General features: G+C 43.7%; 2 non-coding genes and 1 pseudogene across 2 annotated transcripts; all 3 read right to left on the bottom strand.

Annotated features, from left to right (window-relative positions):
• Positions 1-6,102: 6,102 nt before the first annotated feature.
• On the bottom strand, positions 6,103-6,302 carry LOC142654277 (U2 spliceosomal RNA). Its single transcript, XR_012848973.1, has one exon. It is a non-coding gene; the product is annotated as a U2 spliceosomal RNA (small nuclear RNA).
• Positions 6,303-12,932: 6,630 nt separating this feature from the next.
• On the bottom strand, positions 12,933-13,125 carry LOC142654099 (U2 spliceosomal RNA). The gene has a single exon (XR_012848872.1). It is a non-coding gene; the product is annotated as a U2 spliceosomal RNA (small nuclear RNA).
• A 6,295-nt stretch (positions 13,126-19,420) lies between these two features.
• Positions 19,421-19,595, bottom strand: LOC142653760 (U2 spliceosomal RNA; annotated as a pseudogene).
• Positions 19,596-19,918: the final 323 nt, after the last annotated feature.

The following is a 19,918-nucleotide window of genomic DNA, read 5'->3' on the forward strand; positions in this document are numbered from 1 at the left end:
GTGGTAGACTGTCTCGTCATCTCTACATCCTCCCCTTGGACACGCAGCCGAGTTGGTCAGTCCCCTTCGATGCTGGAATGCCCGGCATGGAAGACACTCGTGGGCACAGCTCCAGGCCAGATCTTTCTGTGGGTTAAAAAGATATTTAGCGCTCACCATCTTCCATATTTCTTTGCATTTTTGTTCATTAAAATTACTGATGGGAGCTACTAAAACATTTTCTTTTATCGTTTTTAAAATTCCTTTACTATTTTTTACTTCGTTAATATTTTTGTCTTTTAAGTTAAAAAGGTTTACAATTTTTTCTAAAATCTTATACTGGCCAGAAAGGTTAAAAGCATACGGGGAGCTTAAAACCGTGGAGAACCAACCGTTCCTCCTCATAAAATAACCTGTGTTAAAACGTATAAAATATGACCAGTAATGTTCCTTAAAAACTGCATTAAGACATAAAGTAAAAAATTTTATTAAAAGGAATGCTTTTATATCGGGGAAATCTTTCCCCCCCATTGGTTTGGGTAATATTACCTTCTCTCTCCTGAGCTTTTCCATCCTGGAGTTCCATAAAAATGTAAAACATGCTTTAATTATTTTTTTCAATAAAATCTCAGGGGGAGGGAATACCATACTTAAATATAATAAAATAGGTAAAATCACCATTTTTGTAATTAAAACCTTTCCCTCCATTGTTAACTTTCTCATGTTCCACATGCAAATTTTCTGATTGACTTTTTGTGCCACCAAGTCCCAACTGGTAAAACCATTATTTGACTCATTGAAGGAGACTCCTAAAATTTGTACAGACTCTGACACAGGGACTGGAATGTCCATTAAAACCATTTTGCCGATATTTAAGATGTTACTTTTATTAAAATTTACTAAAAAACCGGAGGAGCAACAGAATTGGTAAATCTGTTTAAAAGATTTCTGTAATGACAGGGTGTCCCTGCAAAGGACCGCGACATCGTCCATGTACCCCACCACTTTAGCCTCTAGTCCCCCCCCGCCCGGCAGGGGGACTCCGCTTATCTGCTTATCCTTTCTTAACCTGCAGAGTAGAGGCTCGATCGCACAAATAAAAAGTAGTGGGGACAAGGGACACCCCTGCTTCACTCCGGAATTTAAAAGGACATCCTGTGTCTTAAAACCCTTTACTAAAATTTTGCTAGTACAATTTTCATAAAAGGCCTTCAGAGACTGTAAAAAACCTTCCGGTATACCCATTTTTTCTAAAACCTTAAAAAGATAAAAATGTGACACTCTATCGAAGGCTTTCTCAAAATCTATAGATAAAATTGCCATTTTACCTCCTCTCTCTTTCGTGTCACTGATCACATCTTTTAAAAGGTTTAAATTATCCCATATACTCCTCCCGGGTATCCCACAGACCTGATTGGAGTGTATGATCTGGCCTATCACTGCTTTTAATCTGTTCGCACATATCTTCGCCATTACTTTGTAGTCAGAGTTTAGCAAAGTGATAGGCCTCCAATTTTTAATGTCTGTTTTGTCCCCCTTTTTGTAAAGCAGGGACACTTCGCCTTTCTTCCAGGACCCTGGGAGGGCTTTTGTTCTAAAAACTTGGGTAAAAAGAGGGTGGAGATCCTCTTTTAAAATACCATAAAATATAACATAGAATTCTATAGGTATACCGTCAGGGCCAGGGACTTTACCTGTTTTAAAACTCTTTGTAGTTTCTAAAATCTCCTGTTCTGTAATATCCTGTAATAAAAACACTTGGGAAGCAGGATTTAAAACAGCATCCACCTCCTTCAATGAGTCGTTCATAAAATCAACATCAACATGTTTTGTATTAAAAAGATCCGCATAAAAACCGTGCACCTTTTTTAAAATGTTTTGGGTATTTGTTTCCCCATCTATCTCATTTAACAGGGTATGCTTATCATTTATTTTCTTGAAGAAGTACCTGGAGCAGGTCTCATTTTCTTCAAGATGTTTTACCTTAGAGCGAAAGATTATCTCCTTTCCCCTCTGCTCCAGGCACTGGGAGATTTCTTTTTTAATTTCGGTGATCTCCTTCTCCACCTGCATACCCTGTTCTCTGAACTTGTATTGGGTCTGCAGACGGGTATTTAAATTAGCATAAAATTCAGATTTCTCTTTTGCTTTCTTCATCCCAGCTTTAATAAAAAAATCTCTTATCTTTATTTTCATTTTTTCCCACCAGGAAACAATTAGCATATTGGGATGTCTTACCCGTCTGCAGCCCTTATAAAAGGTGATAAAATCGGATAAAATTTGCGGATCCTCTAAAAGGGATACGTTTAATTTCCAGGCTTTCTTCGGAGTTCTCCTTTGATCGTTCAAATTAACTTTAAAATATAAAAGTTTATGGTCAGAAAACACGTTAGAATTAAGATCACATTTAAAAGGCAGTATTTGATAAGAGCAAAAAATAAAATCAATCCTGGAGCTGCAGTTTACATTGCTCCAGGTGACGCCGTCCTCTTCCGGTAGATCCCTATTGCATTTTTTAAAAACATCAGTAAGTTTAAAATCCACTGTAATATCTTTTAAAATAGACGGGGTTTTATCATAGTTTCGACTTACTGAATTAGAGAACCGGCGTTCCCCCTTTAAAATACAATTAAAATCACCAGCTAAAATAAGTGGTTCTGAATCATTGATAAAAAGGGGTAAAATTTCTAGCATTTTTGCTCTTTCTTTTTTGTCTGTAGAACCATAAAAGTTTAAAAACTGCCATCTAACACCGTTTATAAAAGCTTTGACCATTAAAATTCTGCCTGGTAAAATTTCATAAAAACGATCAATTAAAACGTTCCCTTTGAATAAAATGGCGACACCTGCGGCTTTTGATTCATTGGACCCGGACCACACTGAAGGTCCGAGTCTCCAGTCTTCCTCATATTTTTTATAATTCATGCGGTGAGGTATGCAGCATTCCTGTAGGAAAAACACTGAGGCGGTAAAAACAGAAAGGTAGTTGAAAAGGGCAGCTCTTCTTGTCTGTGAGTGCACGCTTCTTACATTAAGGGAAAGACCACATAACTCAGCCATGAGGAAAAGGGAGAGAGACAGTCTATTTTTATCTTACCCGAGGAGGCCTCAGCAGTCCTCCGCGTCGCCAGACACCCCACTCGAGCTCTCATCATCATATTTCCTCGAGTCAAATGTACGCATCGATGAGGTTTGAGAGGAAGACCCGTCACTCAGCTGACCCCCCATACCTAAGGCGCTTCTTGAAAATGGGTCCCAGACGGACTCAACGGGTAAGATTCCGCAATCTTTGGCAGCGTCCTCCCCTTCTATAGGGGCAGGAATCGCGCTTCTGGACGTCTCAGGGACCACGCTTACCTCGGAGGCAGCTGTCCCTATATCCCCCAACTGTCTGGAAGGGGGGGGACCTTCAGTTGTCGCTTCCGGGGGCACGTCAACTGGTTTCCCTGCCTTCAACCTGGCAGGTACTCCCATCGGCACCCCCGCTGCCACCTCCGAGTACGCCCTACGTCTCTTAGTGAGCGCTGCCGCTCCGCCCGGGACCTCTGCCTCAGGTACAGACTGACCCAGCATCTCTTGCAGGCCAGTAGGATCAGCTTCATCCGAACTATCCTGCGCCCCAGTCTCCTGGGGGGGCTCTTTCGTCCGCTGATCACTGGCTCTGCGTTTTTGTCGCCTCTGCTCTTTAGGGTCACCTGTTTGGGGGGGTCTGCTGGAGGTATCCATTTCGTCTTGCTCACCTCCTTGGGGTTCCTCTCTTTGTACGGGGGTGATCTGGCCTGCGGGCCGCTCGGGACGCCTTGGCCGGTCCTCAGGTTGTTCCAACTCCTTAGATCTGTGGGGACAAGTAGCATAGAGGTGACCAACTCGGCTGCAAAAACGGCACCTTTTCCCCAGAGGGCAAGTTTTGGTCTCGTGCTCAGAGCTGCCGCAGTTCCTACAGGTGCTGTCACAAGACTCCTTGGTGTGACCGTACTTTTGGCACTTCCTACAGAATGGAGGCATCCCTGAAAAATAAAAGTCTCCGGCCATATCACCTATTTTAAAACGTGCTGGCGGCAACATTATCCCTCCTGTAAAATTGGCATCTTTATAACATGTTACATTGAATCTCCACTTTGAGGTCCATACACCAACCTCATTCATGACTTTGCCAATACATTTCACAGTTTTAAAATAAGGGAATAAAAAGGACATCACTTCTTTTAAGTCGGCAAAAGGGCAGTACATCTTTATAACTATCATTTTAGTGATGTCCATAACGTGCTCATAAAAATCAACACCGTCCAGTCTCGGGTCATTTTTTACCGTATAAGCCGCCAGCAGATCTCGGAATACTCCATTCTGTATGAAAGTAACGTCGTATGTCCTCCTTCTTGGGTAATCCTGCACCGCCAAAATTTCTCGCTTCTGGATGTTGAAGATACCAACAAGTACGGTCTCCACCACGAATTTTAAGCCGCAGGTCGTCGCCTTCTCCTCCGATAGCACTACACGAATTGTGTTTTTAATCCGGGCATAAGCCGGTATCTCACATGGATCCTCGTCCATGGTGAGTAAGGTTTTTTGGGATCGTTACGCTACTCCTTAGTAGGCGCAACTTTGGGCGCAACTCCCCTTTTCGGTCGAAACCTACACGGGGGTATATGGATCGCAACCCGTTGCTCAGGACTAAGCCTCTCTCCCAAATAGCAGCACGGGGGTGAAGTCCAGGCGAACCTGGACGATCCCCCGAGGCCGAGAGAGAGGGTACCTGAGCACCTCCTAACCAAGACCAGGCAGCACTGACTACAAGTAATCAGATCTACACTTGATCTCAGCCAGAAGGCCGAGAAGCGATAACCCGAGCGGCCCTTGCCTTGCCCGAGCCTGTCCCATACTGCTGTTCACCCCTTGCAGCGATTGATTCAGCCTACTCCTAGGCAATTCCATGGGGCCCTGCAGGCTCACACACATTTACAGCTACTAAGCGGGAGGGAGGTGAATAAAGGCCGGAGAGGAAGCTACACAGGATTTGCTTCTTTTGCTTGCACCACAATGCAGTGCTGAAAGAGGAGGAATCTACATAAAAACGCCTTCCTGGCAACGCCCAAATGCCCTCCTGCCATGCAGATAAACACTGGCAGCGGCAGCAAGTGCATGCCCACAGCCACCCCTTGTTCCTTCACACCTTGTATCAGCTTTAATCCAGTCCTGTGCTGCCTGCTGAGCAGCACTGAACAACACTGCCTGGGCCCAGGCTTTTATCTCTGAGGCAGGCCCCATTATGATGTCAGAAAGCTGGCTCTGGAATCCTGAGGGCTCCACTATGACACGTGCAAAGTTCCGTCTGAACTTTATATAAGACGGTGAGGCTCAGTCAGTCACTCAGTGTTGCCTGAGAGGGCAACACTGCAACAGCCGGCCGCCAGGCTGTCTTTTTTTTGCACATTTATTTGCCTCCAGGAGGCCACAAGAGGGAGACAAGGGACTGCAAAATGGAAAATAGGCATCCACCAACTTTACAGACAACTTGTTCTCCTTGCTCCTACAACCTCCATCCTTGCACAGTTTGTTATTCTTCTAGGTAACATAGTAACAAATCCAAATTGCTGCTCTCTTTGTAGGCAAGCAAGGGTTTGTTGCAACTGCAATTCTTACTTCTTCTTGGAAATGTAGGGACGACAGTACATTCCATCACATCCATCTAGTGTACACAGGTAGGTCCATTGTGGCGGGCGGGCTGCTTTAATGGCTGTTTGCTGTTCCCCCTACTCCACTCCACTATTTGACTGTGGTGCTGCATCAATCAATCAATCAGTGGCTGGCTCAGGTGCAGCTCTTTAACCTACCTAAAAGGGAGGGCGGAGAGAAGACAAGGAAGGTGAATGAGCTGTTCCAATGTGAAATGCCGGAAACACAGAAACACAGAAGACACACACACACACACACACAACAAGAGGTGGCAATGTATTAATTAATTGCATTTAATAAATTAGCTCATTATCACACATGACTGTACAAATGCATTGTCCAACAGGTGTTGAAATAATGGGATTAAAAGGGGAGATCCCATCAGAAAGACAAAAACAATAGCAAACACAAATAGCACTTTTGGAATCTGATTTTAGTCAACACATAAGGGAAGGGTGCACCGGTCCTGGAAATACTGCAATACCAGGTCAATGCGTGGAGTGGACAGAGCAAGCTCTATTTCCATCTCCCTGTTCTAAAAATCCATTTAATATATGGTCCCCAGATAGGGGACGTATCAGATATTAAACTGATAAGAACAGATTTTTTTTTTTCAGTTGGCTACCCCCTCGCGGGGGTGTCAATGATTTATTTATAAAAATTTCAATTTTACAATAAAACACATTTTAGTTACATAGATAAATACAAAGAATTTTTACATTGTAACAATAGTAAAATCAAATTTTCATAAAATTTTTGTAGAGGGACATGGGGCAAATCTTTATTTATTTGGAGTTCCAGTCAGTCACAAACCATTTATTTAGAAGGGTGGCATTCCTTTTTTTGTCTAGTAAAAAATAAATATACATCTCACTAAAACAAAGACCTAAAACATCATCAACCGATAAAACGTCGTGCTTAAAAAGGAGGATGTTCCTGGCCTTCCATAGAGCTTCTTTGGCGCAATTCATCGTCTTCCATGCAATTATCTTCTGACTCGCGGTTGGGCATCCAAAAAGTCCATATAAAATATCTTCATAGTTTAAGTCCTTTAGGTCTGCCATCTTCACCAAAAGAGGGAATATTTTTTTCCAAAATTGTTTTGCAAAGTCACATGTCCAAAAAATATGTCTTATAGTTTCCTCGGCCTGGCAGCCTTCCCTCGGGCAGACGGCAGACCTCGCGAATCCTCTTCTGTACTGGAATGCCCGGCATGGAAGACATTGATGAACGCAGCTCCAGGCCAGGTCCATCTGTGCATTAAAAAGATAAAACACATTACTCATTTTGAAAATAAAAGCACATCGTTGCGTATTAAAATTCTCTACATTGCTGACCGTCTCGCTCTCTCTCAGGTCTTTAATTATTTTCTTGCTGTTTTTAAGTTCGTTCACGGTCTTCCCTTTTAAATTGAAGAGAGCCACTATTTTTTCTAAAATTACGTAATTCGCTGGTAATTTAAAAGCGTATGGTGAGGATAAAATTATGTTGAACCAACCAAACCTCCGCATAAAAAACCCAGTATTAAAACGTAAAAAGTAAGACCAATAGTGCTCTTTAAAAAGGGAATTAAAACAGAAACTAAAGAACTTAATTAAAAGAAACCTATTAAAATCAGGAAAATCTTTGCCACCCTTTGGTTTGGACTTTATTACCGTTTCTCGTTTCAATTTCTCCATCCTGGAACTCCAAAAGAAGGTAAAACATGCTTTTGTTATTTTTCGTAATAAAACTGTTGGGGGAGGGAACACCATGCTTGTGTATAAAAGAAGGGGTAAAATGACCATTTTTATGATTAAAATTTTTCCCTCCATAGTGAGTTTCCTCATATTCCACATACAAATTTTATTGTTTACCTTCTGCGCCACCATGTCCCAACTTATAAAACCATTGTCGTGCTCACTGAAGGAGATACCTAAAACTTTAATAGTATCTGACACAGGAACGGGTACGTCTCTAAAAACCATGCTTCCTATGCTTAAAATATTACTTTTGCTGAAGTTTATTCTAAAACCGGAAGCACAGCAATAAAACTCAATTTGTTTTAGGGCTTTCTGAAGCGAGAGGGTGTCCCTACAAAGTATCGCCACATCATCCATGTACCCCACTGCTTTAGCCTCTATGCCGCCTCCCCCTGGCAGGGGGACTCCACGTATCTGTTTGTCCCGGCGTATTGCGCATAGCAGAGGCTCTAGTGCACATATGAAAAGCAGTGGGGACAAGGGACACCCCTGCTTCACCCCAGAGTTTAAAAGAACGTCCTGTGTCTTAAAACCATTTACTAAAATTTTGCTTGTGCAATCTTTATAAAAGGCTTTAATAGATAATAAAAAACCTTCAGGTATACCCATCTGCTCTAAAACCTTAAAAAGATAAAAGTGCGATACTCGGTCGAAAGCTTTTTGAAAATCTATGGATAAAATGGCTAATTTTCCGTTTCTAGATTTTGTGTCTTCAATCGCATCTTTTATTAAATTAATATTATCCCAGATGCTACGGCCTGGCACCCCACACACCTGGTTAGAGTGTATGATGTGGGGTACTATGGCTTTTAAACGGTTTGCGCATAGTTTTGCCATTATTTTGTAGTCACTATTCAGAAGGGTTATTGGTCTCCAATTCTCTAAAACTGCGATGTCACCTTTCTTGTATAGCAAGGAGACCTCACCCTTCCGCCAGGACTTAGGCAGCATCTTGGAATGAAAGACTTCGGTAAAAAGGTTTAAGAGATCATCTTTTAAAATATCATAAAATTTGACATAAAACTCGCTGGGTATACCGTCCGGGCCAGGAACTTTACCTGCTTTAAAACTCTTCACTGTCTCTAAAATCTCCTGCTCCGACAGTTCCTGCAATAAAAAATTCTGGGAGACAGGGTCTAAAACAGTGGTAATCTCCTTCAGCGAGTCACGCATAAAATCACGATCCACAGTTTTCACATTAAAAAGGTCAGTATAAAACTCATGAACTTTACTTAAAAGACCCTGTACATCCGACACCCCATCAATATTTTTAAGAATAGCTTTTTTATTGTTCATTTTCTTAAAAAAGTACCTGGAGCAGGTCTCGTTCTCTTCCACGTGTTGTATCCTAGAACGAAAAATAATTTCTTTGCCTTTCTGCTCCAGGCACTGAGCTATCTCTTTTTTTAAGTTGGTGATGTCGTCTTTTACATCTATCTCATGCTCTCTCATCTTGTACAGGGTCTGTAGGCGGGTGTTAAGGATTTTAAAAAAAGCCTGCTTCTCTCTGGCTTTTGCCACACTTTTTTTAATAAAAAATTCTTTTATTTTTCTTTTCATTTTCTCCCACCATTCAGTGATGGGAGCCCGTGTGTCTCTCACCCGCCTACTCTCTTTGTAAAATTCAATAAAATCGGTAAAAACCTGTGGATCATCTAAAAGGGAAACATTTAACTTCCAGGACTTTTTACTAATAATGTTATTAAAATCACGCTTTACATAAAATGATAAAAGCTTGTGATCAGAAAACACATTGGTTAAAACTTCACATTTAAAAGGCAGTAGATTCTCGTTACAAAAAATAAAATCTATCCTGGAGCTACAGGTGGCGTTGCTCCAGGTAACGCCGGCTTCCTCTGGACTGCTCCTGTTACATTCTTTATAAACGTCTTTTAACTTAAAATCACCCACCATATCTTTGAGCAGTCCAGAGGTCTTATCATAGTTCCTGCTTGTAGCACTGGTAAGCCGGCGTTCCCCTCTCAGGATACAATTAAAATCACCTGCGAGGATAAAAGGCTCAGTCGTGTTAATAAAAAGAGGTAAAATCGCTAACATTTCTTCTCTTTTATTTTTGTCAGGTGAGCCATAAAAATTTAAGAACTGCCATTTCACACCGTCAATAAAAGCCTTAACCAATAAAATACGTCCTGGAAGAATCTCTTGGATAAAATCGATTAAAACGTTTCCCTTAAAAAGAATGGCGACCCCTGCTGATCTGGACTCGTTAGATCCAGACCAGACTGATGGACCATACTTCCAATCCTCTTGGTATTTATGGTACTTCATCATATGGGGAATGCCGCACTCCTGCAGGAAAAAAACAGAGGCTGCCAGGCCAGCTAAAAAGCTGAAGAGAGCAACCCTTCTAACTTTGGACTTGGCGCCCCTCACGTTGAGGGAGATTCCCTTTACTTCAGACATTGTGGAGATTAAAATAACGTCTTGATTTTAAAATAATAAATATTCGTGGAACTTAAAATCAGACATTTCCTCCACCAGCATTACCAGAATTCTCGTTTGCGCTCATATCCCCACCCTCGTCCGAATCGCCTGCAAAGAGGGACGAAAAGGGAGAGGAACTACCTTCACTGAGAGCCGTGCCAGCAACTCTTATCTCGTACAAGGGGAGCCCACTCTCGCTTAGCGTCACCTGGGTCTCAACTGGGTGACCACGTAGGTCCATTTCGGGTGGGTCCCCCAAGGGCCCCGCCTCTCCCCCCAGGCTCTGTTGACGCCGTCTTAGAGGGGGAGGTTGCGCACACGGCGGGGTGTCCGGTATCTGGGAGGGAACAGTGCCCACCCTCCTCACCAGGTCAGGCGAGGAGGTGGTCCTAGGAGGAGCCCCACTTTTCTTCACGGATGTGTCCATCTGCTCCTCCCCTGATTCCCTCCTGCCAGCACGCTCCTGTTTTCCCTTTTTTCGGGGACCCACCGCTACCCAGTTCTCCTGCTCGGAGTCAGACTCCTGAGACCCAGGTACAGGAGCAGGCCCGGCACCCACTGGACAACCAGCCCTCTGGGATGCCACAGTATCATTGGTGGCCTGCTCCTTTTCCGCCTTCCTCTTAGCTTGCCTTTTATCTTTGGCGCTGGGCTCCATCCTTTCCTCAGAGGTTGCTGGCTGCGAGGCACCCGCTTTGGCTCCATTATTCCGCACCACTGAAGCCCAGGTGCCTCGCTGCTCCTTCGCGGCCCCGGCATGCTCCTCTCCCCGGGGGTGGGACTGGTCCGCTGGTGGAGCACGTGGGGGCGCCTCGGGTTGCTCATATTCTTCGCCTCGGTACCTATGGGGACAAGAATAGTACAGATGACCAGTTTTTTGGCAAAAATTACATTTTTTCTCTTGTGAGCATTCTCTTATATTGTGCTCTTTGCTTCCACAGTTTCTACAGGTGACATCGCAGTTAAAACTGGTATGTCCATAGGTACCGCAGGCCCTGCAGAAGTTTGGCATCCCTGAAAAATAGAGGTCGCCATTCACATTTCCAATTTTAAAACGAGCCGGTGGTAATCTCGTTTCTTGGGTGGAGGGGTCCTTTATCAAAGTCACTAAAAACTTCCACTTGACGGTCCACACTCCACACTCGTTCATAACTCTCCCCAATAGTTTGACGTTCTTGAAGTAGGCAGCTAGAAATGCTGCCACTTCCATATCCTTCACATATGGGGAGTACATTTTAATCACAACGAGTTTGGTAATTTCAAAGGCATGTTCTATTACCTGGACTCCCGCTACCACGAGTTCACCTTTTCTCCTCTCAGCTCGGTCCATGGCATCACGGAGGATTCCTTCTCCCATAAAGGTTACATCAAATATTCCTCGTTTCGGGTAGTCCTGGATAGCCAAAATCTCGTTTTTGTGGACCGCCAGTAGTTCTTCCAAGATCGTGTTGACCAAAAATTTCACGCCACGTGGACCGCCTCCACCCTCTGCCACGATAAATCGGGCAGAGTTCTTTAGCCGGGCATACACCGGCACCGCATCTGGCTCGCCTGCCATTTCCGTGGCCAGGCCGAACCGCACAGCAAAATGCTGCGCCCTATGGGGTCCTGAGACGTACCAAAGGGCTGGGGGGGGGATCGCAACTCGTTGCTCAGGACTAAGCCTCTCTCCCAAATAGCAGCACGGGGGTGAAGTCCAGGCGAACCTGGACGATCCCCCGAGGCCGAGAGAGAGGGTACCTGAGCACCTTCTGACTAAAAACCTCCTGTATAAATACACTTGGTCTTAGCCAAAAGGCCGAGAAGCGATAACCCGAGCGGCCCTTGCCTTGCCCGAGCCTGTCCCATACTGCTGTTCACCCCTTGCAGCGATTGATTCAGCCTACTCCTAGGCAATTCCATGGGGCCCTGCAGGCTCACACACATTTACAGCTACTAAGCGGGAGGGAGGTGAATAAAGGCCGGAGAGGAAGCTACACAGGATTTGCTTCTTTTGCTTGCACCACAATGCAGTGCTGAAAGAGGAGGAATCTACATAAAAACGCCTTCCTGGCAACGCCCAAATGCCCTCCTGCCATGCAGATAAACACTGGCAGCGGCAGCAAGTGCATGCCCACAGCCACCCCTTGTTCCTTCACACCTTGTATCAGCTTTAATCCAGTCCTGTGCTGCCTGCTGAGCAGCACTGAACAACACTGCCTGGGCCCAGGCTTTTATCTCTGAGGCAGGCCCCATTATGATGTCAGAAAGCTGGCTCTGGAATCCTGAGGGCTCCACTATGACACGTGCAAAGTTCCGTCTGAACTTTATATAAGACGGTGAGGCTCAGTCAGTCACTCAGTGTTGCCTGAGAGGGCAACACTGCAACAGCCGGCCGCCAGGCTGTCTTTTTTTTGCACATTTATTTGCCTCCAGGAGGCCACAAGAGGGAGACAAGGGACTGCAAAATGGAAAATAGGCATCCACCAACTTTACAGACAACTTGTTCTCCTTGCTCCTACAACCTCCATCCTTGCACAGTTTGTTATTCTTCTAGGTAACATAGTAACAAATCCAAATTGCTGCTCTCTTTGTAGGCAAGCAAGGGTTTGTTGCAACTGCAATTCTTACTTCTTCTTGGAAATGTAGGGACGACAGTACATTCCATCACATCCATCTAGTGTACACAGGTAGGTCCATTGTGGCGGGCGGGCTGCTTTAATGGCTGTTTGCTGTTCCCCCTACTCCACTCCACTATTTGACTGTGGTGCTGCATCAATCAATCAATCAGTGGCTGGCTCAGGTGCAGCTCTTTAACCTACCTAAAAGGGAGGGCGGAGAGAAGACAAGGAAGGTGAATGAGCTGTTCCAATGTGAAATGCCGGAAACACAGAAACACAGAAGACACACACACACACACACACAACAAGAGGTGGCAATGTATTAATTAATTGCATTTAATAAATTAGCTCATTATCACACATGACTGTACAAATGCATTGTCCAACAGGTGTTGAAATAATGGGATTAAAAGGGGAGATCCCATCAGAAAGACAAAAACAATAGCAAACACAAATAGCACTTTTGGAATCTGATTTTAGTCAACACATAAGGGAAGGGTGCACCGGTCCTGGAAATACTGCAATACCAGGTCAATGCGTGGAGTGGACAGAGCAAGCTCTATTTCCATCTCCCTGTTCTAAAAATCCATTTAATATATGGTCCCCAGATAGGGGACGTATCAGATATTAAACTGATAAGAACAGATTTTTTTTTTTTTTTTTTTTTTTTTTTTTTTTAAAACCATTCAGTTTAACTTAAAGCAACAGTACACAAACCATTTTGCATTTTAAGGCATAAGTTGCCTTAGTCGTACATCATCATGGCTATTTTATTCCAAACAATAATAATCAAGACACAGAAAGGATTGTGAAGAACAAAAATAAAACAGGAATAAATCTTATCAATTAGCTATATTTCACCAACCTTCTCCACTTCTTAAATTTCCATATCCCCTCTGCGTCTATACCACCACCGCACTGACTATCCCAACGATAGACTACGTATAGTCTTGACAAAACCATCCTCACACACTCACCAATGGGTACCCACTTATGTTTGAAAACACCTAAATTACGTACATCCCATAAGCTTTCCATTATACACGACATAATCAACCATAAGATCCTATCACTTACTCTGTTACAAGCCCCTATAGCAAACATCGCAACCTTCCAATCCACAAACTTCACCCCAGCTAACTCCTTACAGACGCCACCCATCCTCCTCCATACCTCATACGAATAATTGCAGTCCCAAAAAAGATGCCTAACAGTCTCCCGTGAATTACACCCACCCCTTGGACACACCTCAAATCTAACTAGCATTCTCCTCCTCTGCACATCTCTAACAGGCAATATATCATGCAACGCCATCCACACTATGTCCTTTTGTCTATTGGACATACCTCTCACGCCTAACTTCTTCCAAGTATCCACAACATCCTCTCCTCGCAAACCCACAATGTTACACACAACCTCATTCACACACAATCTTTTTAGCACAGCCTTCTTATCCAGAAACCCACCCATAGGCACTGCAATCAAATCATATTTCCTAATGAACCTTTCAATCACAACATACCATACCGGACATACATAAGCAACAGGCACAGTAGCATCTCTCTTAAACCAATTTAACCCATAAAGCATCCAACCGGCCATATACCTTACCATATACGCACTCTTATTTCCTTTCCCCAAGAGCCCCACCACTGTTTTAATATAATTTAACCCAAGAAAGACCTCCACATTCGGAAAACCCAAACCTCCATTCTCACAAGACTTATAAACATACTCACGCTTCAACTTTTCCATTTGACTTCCCCACAGAAAGGTAAACACCATTTTCTCTGACTTTTTGATTTTCCTACTAGCGGAGGGAAAAATACTAGCCACAAAAACCAAAATAGGCAAAATCACTGTCTTAATTATCAACACCTTCCCTGATAAAGTCAGGTCTCTAAGTCTCCAAAAATTCAATTTCTTCTCAATCCTCTTGCCACATTCATCCCAACTCTCATTCCCTCTCAAGTCCTCATTAAACTGTATCCCCAACACTTTTACTGCACCCACTTCATTCCTCACTCCCTCCATACTTACCCTCCTATCCCCAAAGCACTTAAAGACACACTTATCCCAATTCACCTTAAAAGCTGATGCCCCACAAAAAAAATCCAACCATAATTTTGCTCTATTCAACCCAGCCATACAATCACTCATAACCACAACATCATCCATATAACCCAGAATTTTAACGTATTTACCTCCACTCCCGGGGATCAAAAAACCTTTCACCACTTTATCTTTTCTTACCAAACACATCAAACTTTCGATCACACAAATAAACAAAACTGGGGACATAGGACACCCCTGTCTTACCCCAGATCTCACACATACTTTTGAACTTAAATTACCATTCACCAACACTTCACTTGACACATCCCTATACAAACACTTCACACCTTCCAAAAACCTCACTGGGAAGCCCATCCTAACAAGTACAGCAAACATAAACACATGCGACACTCTATCAAACGCCTTTTCGAAATCTAACGCAAGCATCATACACTTCTGTTTCCTACTCATACAGTCCCCAATCAAATCTCTCAGCAAAACCAAATTATCAGACATACTCCTACCTGGCACAGCACATACTTGGTCTTCACCCACAACCTTTCCTACCACCTCACGCATACGATTAGCCAAAATTTTACTAAAACATTTATAATCCACATTCAGCAGTGAAATCGGTCTCCAATTACCCAAACACTTCTTATCCCCTTTCTTATAAATCAAAACAATCACACCCTCTTTCATAGACTCACACAAAACCCCCTTATCCCATATAAACTTACATACTTCCACCAAATCCAACCCTATTATCTCCCAGGCCTTCACATAAAATTCCACAGGAATACCATCTTTACCAGGTGTTTTATTTTTCCCCGCACTCATTATCACTTTCTTTACTTCTTCAGACGTTACATCCTCATTCAACCCCACACAATCCTCCTCTCTAAGAACATTTTCCAAACCATTCAAAACTTCATCCATCAACCCGATATCAATCCACTTTTTGCCATATAGTTCTGAATAAAACGATTCCACCACTTTTAACACATCCATACCCACTATACGCTCCCCCTTCGCATTAACAATTTCATCCATATCATCTTTCTTACCACACATTTTCTTGAAAAAAAACCTTGTGCATTTTTCATTTTTATCTAAGTACTCCACTTTAGACCTAAAAATAATCTCCTTTCCCTTTCTTTCCAAAACTTGCTTTAACTCGTTCCTTGCCTCCTCTAGCAAATCACTCAAATCAATTCCCTTCTCACCCATCTTCCGCAACCATTCTATCCTAATATTCAATTCCTTATACTGGTTACGTTTCCTAGCAGCCTGCTTGTATCCCCATCTCACAAAAAAATTTTTAATCTGCCCTTTCATCCAATCCCACCATTTAAGCACATCCACAAAACTATCTTTTTCTCCCTTCCACACATCATACTTTCGTTTGAACTCATCCATCACTTCAACATCCTCCAATAATCTAGTATTCAACTTCCACACCCCTTTCCCAAAACAAAGTTTACTACTTACCTCCACCCATACCCGTAAACATACATGGTCTGAAAAAGGTACCTCATTCTGAACCATCTTATTACACACTAAACCCTTAGATATGCAAATACGATCAATTCTTGACTCAATACCCCCTCTGTCTGATTTATATGTTGGCGGTGGTGGTTTACCCAATGACAATTCGGCTGCATCTATAAAAGAAAAATCAGATATAAGTTGGTTAAGCTTTTTCCCAGTTACATCCAGACCATCCCCATCAAAAGAACAATTAAAGTCTCCCAAAAAAAAGGTAGGAATCCTTCCAGGTAAGAACAAACTTAGCTTTTCCAACAACGCCAGCCTTTTTGCTCTATCTATAGGACAATAAGTATTCACCACCCTAACCCTAACTCCCCTGCAACATACCACTGCAATTACACATCTACCTGTTTCCACCACTGTATAACTCTCCAGATCCATACCCATATTTCCTAATAGGATCCCCACCCCATCATTCTTATTGGAAGTAGATCCTGACCAGACATACTGCCCATATGGCCAATCCCCCTCCCCCAGTGACTCAGATATACCACACTCTTGCAGGCATATGATCTCTGCCCCAAGATTCCTAACATAGTCCAGCACAACAGCACGTCTAGGCTTTGATGTAATTTGCCTGACATTCAAGGATAAGACATTAAGTGTAATTTTGGGGTCCATATTTTGATCTTTTTCCGTAGATATCCACCAATACCCCACTGTTTAATCAGCCTACACCTCCTGGTGGCTGACAACCGGACACAAAGATAGCTTTGTCCACGTCTTCTCCTAAAAAAGGAAAGTCCTCAGGAAAATGAGAAATGGGGTAGACTCCCCTATCCGGGCTCACTCCATCTTCACTCAGAGGAGACAACATGGTGCGAAGTCTCTTAGAAGATGAACCTCCTTCCTCCTCCTCAGAAGGCCTCACAAGTGCAGTTGAAAAGTCCCCTTGACCACCTTCACCTTGTTGGTCCACCAGAATTCCTTCCCAGGAAAAGACAGGTGATTTGGATAAAGAACCATCCACCTCCCCATCACCTCTTAACCCAGTCAGGTCATCAGAGGGGTGAGGCAGGTCTTTCTCAACAGGTGCTACCTCCATTTCATCAACCAGCGTATTTCCAGACCGATTTAACTCAGGGAGAGTCCCATCAGACACCTGGGCAGGCACTGACTCCTCAGTTCCCGGGGCAGCTGGGCCCTGAATCACATTAGACCTCATACTGCCAGGTTCACCTGCAACTACTTCCGCCAGAGTCCTAACCCTTCTGTTTTTAGCACGCTCTGGACAGTCTTTAAAGGCATGACCCACAATGCTGCACATGTTACACACAATTGGGTTTTTGCAATCCTTGGCCAGGTGACCGTCCTGATTACATTTGTTACATGTAACACCTTCTTGCGTACAATCTTCATGAACATGGCCATATCTTTTACATTTCCTGCAAAACACAGGAGGCTGGGGAAAAAATAAGTAGCCTTTGTCCCGGCCGATGGCAAAATTCCTAGGAGGGTATTTCACACCCAGAGGCCCTGAAGGATCCTCCTCAAATCTCACAAAGAATTTATGCTTCCCTGTCCAGAGGGATTCAGCATTTAACACCTGGTGAGAATAGCTGACGTAAGAGCAGTACTTCTTTAAGAAGGAAGTAATATCATCCACCATCACATAAGGATTGTACATCAAAACAACCAGTGGAACATCGTTATTATATAAAACGGTGAAGATAAGTCCATCCAACCCAGGGTTTTGCAAGTTAGCATTAATTGCGGCATACAAGTTGTAACAAGCATTCAAACTTTTAAGAACCAAAGTGAAGCGATTACCTCTGGGATCTTGAAGACAAAGGATGTCGTTCCTACTCACGTTGAGGGTCTTGAAAATGACTTCATTCACCAGGTGTTTCAATGAAAAAAGGTCCTTCTTGTTCAAGGGTACGTCAATGCCAAATCCATTCTTGATCCGGGTTTCCCCGATCCCAGCGTATCGAAGCCTAGCTCCCATGATCGCTCGACAGTTGATCACCCAGCCTACCCCCTTATAGCAGCAGTTGGCTTAAGCCACCGAAGTGGCGATGCCAAAAGGCCAAGGGCATGACATGCTGACCTCCTCTTGACACGGGATCGTGCCAAAAGGCCGAGAAGCGATAACCCGAGCGGCCCTTGCCTTGCCCGAGCCTGTCCCATACTGCTGTTCACCCCTTGCAGCGATTGATTCAGCCTACTCCTAGGCAATTCCATGGGGCCCTGCAGGCTCACACACATTTACAGCTACTAAGCGGGAGGGAGGTGAATAAAGGCCGGAGAGGAAGCTACACAGGATTTGCTTCTTTTGCTTGCACCACAATGCAGTGCTGAAAGAGGAGGAATCTACATAAAAACGCCTTCCTGGCAACGCCCAAATGCCCTCCTGCCATGCAGATAAACACTGGCAGCGGCAGCAAGTGCATGCCCACAGCCACCCCTTGTTCCTTCACACCTTGTATCAGCTTTAATCCAGTCCTGTGCTGCCTGCTGAGCAGCACTGAACAACACTGCCTGGGCCCAGGCTTTTATCTCTGAGGCAGGCCCCATTATGATGTCAGAAAGCTGGCTCTGGAATCCTGAGGGCTCCACTATGACACGTGCAAAGTTCCGTCTGAACTTTATATAAGACGGTGAGGCTCAGTCAGTCACTCAGTGTTGCCTGAGAGGGCAACACTGCAACAGCCGGCCGCCAGGCTGTCTTTTTTTTGCACATTTATTTGCCTCCAGGAGGCCACAAGAGGGAGACAAGGGACTGCAAAATGGAAAATAGGCATCCACCAACTTTACAGACAACTTGTTCTCCTTGCTCCTACAACCTCCATCCTTGCACAGTTTGTTATTCTTCTAGGTAACATAGTAACAAATCCAAATTGCTGCTCTCTTTGTAGGCAAGCAAGGGTTTGTTGCAACTGCAATTCTTACTTCTTCTTGGAAATGTAGGGACGACAGTACATTCCATCACATCCATCTAGTGTACACAGGTAGGTCCATTGTGGCGGGCGGGCTGCTTTAATGGCTGTTTGCTGTTCCCCCTACTCCACTCCACTATTTGACTGTGGTGCTGCATCAATCAATCAATCAGTGGCTGGCTCAGGTGCAGCTCTTTAACCTACCTAAAAGGGAGGGCGGAGAGAAGACAAGGAAGGTGAATGAGCTGTTCCAATGTGAAATGCCGGAAACACAGAAACACAGAAGACACACACACACACACACACAACAAGAGGTGGCAATGTATTAATTAATTGCATTTAATAAATTAGCTCATTATCACACATGACTGTACAAATGCATTGTCCAACAGGTGTTGAAATAATGGGATTAAAAGGGGAGATCCCATCAGAAAGACAAAAACAATAGCAAACACAAATAGCACTTTTGGAATCTGATTTTAGTCAACACATAAGGGAAGGGTGCACCGGTCCTGGAAATACTGCAATACCAGGTCAATGCGTGGAGTGGACAGAGCAAGCTCTATTTCCATCTCCCTGTTCTAAAAATCCATTTAATATATGGTCCCCAGATAGGGGACGTATCAGATATTAAACTGATAAGAACAGATTTTTTGATTGAAAAATGCTTTATTGACAATCAATCGTCATCATACAAACATTACTGCGACGCAGCGCAAGCCATGAAGCAGCAAATAATAAATAATAACAGTCGTCAAACATAACATGACAGTATAATACACAGTACAGGCTAGCCTATGCTATACATTACACCACATGCTACACTAACATTCTTGCATTCACTAAAGCCAAACAACAAAGCATTACAGACAAGTGATGGGATAGGGGAGTGGGTAGGAGGGGATAGGGAAGGGGGAAATCACAGGCCCGAAGCTTTATTGAAAGACAACACACAAGAAGGGAGAGTGGGGGGAAGGGGAGTATCAGTCCTCTT

Source organism: Rhinoderma darwinii, chromosome 5 (assembly GCF_050947455.1).
Source record: "Rhinoderma darwinii isolate aRhiDar2 chromosome 5, aRhiDar2.hap1, whole genome shotgun sequence".
NCBI classification, from domain to species: Eukaryota; Metazoa; Chordata; class Amphibia; order Anura; family Rhinodermatidae; genus Rhinoderma; species Rhinoderma darwinii.